Genomic DNA, 1,960 nt, shown 5'->3' with positions numbered 1-1,960 from the left:
TTAATGAGCTGGACAAAATTTCTGACACATGTTCATTTTATATTTGTGTGAGAGTCATCACACTGCCCTTTTGAAAAACAAAATGTAAAATTCACTCACTACAAATGCCTGTAACACATAACATGGTAAAGTCATGGTGCTGTGAGCCAAGTGGAACCAACAAATAAAAGTTGTTCCCAGCCCTAGAGAATCTCACAATCTAATCCAACCGCTAACTTGAGAGCAGAGATAAGTGCGCTGGCCGAGGGTTGATGAAACTGCCAACGAACTGAAGGAATCTTACTTGTCCTGTCAGGATTTTTTAAAAAAGGATGATTTCAAAAAGAAATGGCAATTGGACCTAACATTTAAATATATAATGGACTTTCAGAGTGTAGAGATATAAGGTTAATTTCTAAGATCAGCACATAATACAAAAATCACCCATAAACAAAATAACCTTACAGGAGACGTATATTCAACCACAAAGTGCATTTTGTATATCTAACCCTTCATGATACTAAGAACGTAAGGATGCCTAATATATATAGTAATGTAGGGGACATAATCTTAGCCACAAACTATATTCAGATATCTAATCTTTCAAATGCTTTGTTACCAGGAAAATATGAATAAAGATATGGCTTTTTCTTGAAGTGAAGTGAAGTCTCTCAGTCGTGTCCGACTCTTTGCGACCCCATGGACTGTAGCCTATCAGGCTCCTCTGTCCATGGGATTTTCCAGGCAAGAGTGCTGGAGTGGATTGCCATTTCCTTCTCCAGGGGATCTTCCCAACCCAGGAATTGAACCTGGGTCTCCTGCATTGCAGGCAGACGCTTTACCACCTGAGCCACCAAGGAAGCCCCTTACTACTGTTACTGCTAAGTCACTTCAGTCGTGTCCGACTCTGTGCGACTCCATAGACGGCAGCCCACCAGGCCCCTCCATCCATGGGATTTTCCAGGCAAGGGTACTGGAGTGGGGTGCCCTCGCCTTCTCCGAGATTATTTCTATAGACCAGTACTTTTACCTCTTCATTAGGCATAGTTTCTCTATAAATGGCTCTGCAAATAAAGGCTATCTCAACCAATTTCATGGCCAACTGAACAAAACATCTCATTTCTTCATTAATGGTCAGGGAGATATTAAAATTACTCACATAATGATTCCCATTGGCTTTAGCCGTCAGACATTTACTAATTCAGATTTGACTGCATTCATTGCCTAGATCACGTACTTGGCCTTACCAATCAGAAAGGAAAGACTCAAAAGCTCCGCAAGTCTTTTAGGCTGTGGTTTTTAATTTATTTTGTGCTTGTGTGTTCAACTGGGGAAGGAATCATGTTTGCATTTCTCTAAGCACGTTTTTTTTTTGAACTTAGAGAAGTTAAATGTGTTCCTGTACCATAGAACTCCACTGTTACAGAGAAGATACCAAAATATATACAATATAAGCAAAGGGAATGGTATAAGTAATAGTAAGTGACTTAAATCTATAGGGTAAGTTTGAGGAACTAGGAACACCTTGGATTCGGTGTAATCATCTTTCTCTTTTTCTTTTCCAGCTTTATTTTGTGAAGCTGGAGGAGAAACTAAATGTCTGTTTTGTGACTACTGATATACCAATATGATTGATATTTAGCATTGTGTAAGTTTAATGTGTATAACATGCACATTTATTTATACATTGTAAAATGATTGCCTTGGTAGTGTTCATTAATACCTCCATCACCTCATATAATTATCAACTCTATTATCAACTTCCAAACATATAATGAAGTTTTGTTGACTATAATGACCATGCTGTACATTAGATCCCTAGAGCTTATGCATCTATGCTAGAACTTAGTACCCCATGACCAACTTCTCTCCCTTTTCCTCACCCCAAGACCCTGGTAACCACTATTTATTGTCTGTTTCTGTGAGTACAGCTTTGTTAGATTCCATATGTGAGTAATAGCATACATAATTTGTCTTTTTT

At 38.4% G+C, this 1,960-nt stretch overlaps 1 non-coding gene across 1 annotated transcript; it reads right to left on the bottom strand.

Moving 5' to 3' along the window:
- Window positions 1-767: 767 nt before the first annotated feature.
- On the bottom strand, window positions 768-839 carry TRNAC-GCA. The gene has a single exon. It is a non-coding gene; the product is annotated as a tRNA-Cys (tRNA).
- Window positions 840-1,960: the final 1,121 nt, after the last annotated feature.

Source organism: Bubalus bubalis, chromosome 13 (genome assembly GCF_019923935.1).
Source record: "Bubalus bubalis isolate 160015118507 breed Murrah chromosome 13, NDDB_SH_1, whole genome shotgun sequence".
Lineage (NCBI taxonomy): Eukaryota > Metazoa > Chordata > Mammalia > Artiodactyla > Bovidae > Bubalus > Bubalus bubalis.
Note: the sequence above shows the minus strand (reverse complement) of the source record. Positions and strands in the feature narration are given on the sequence as shown.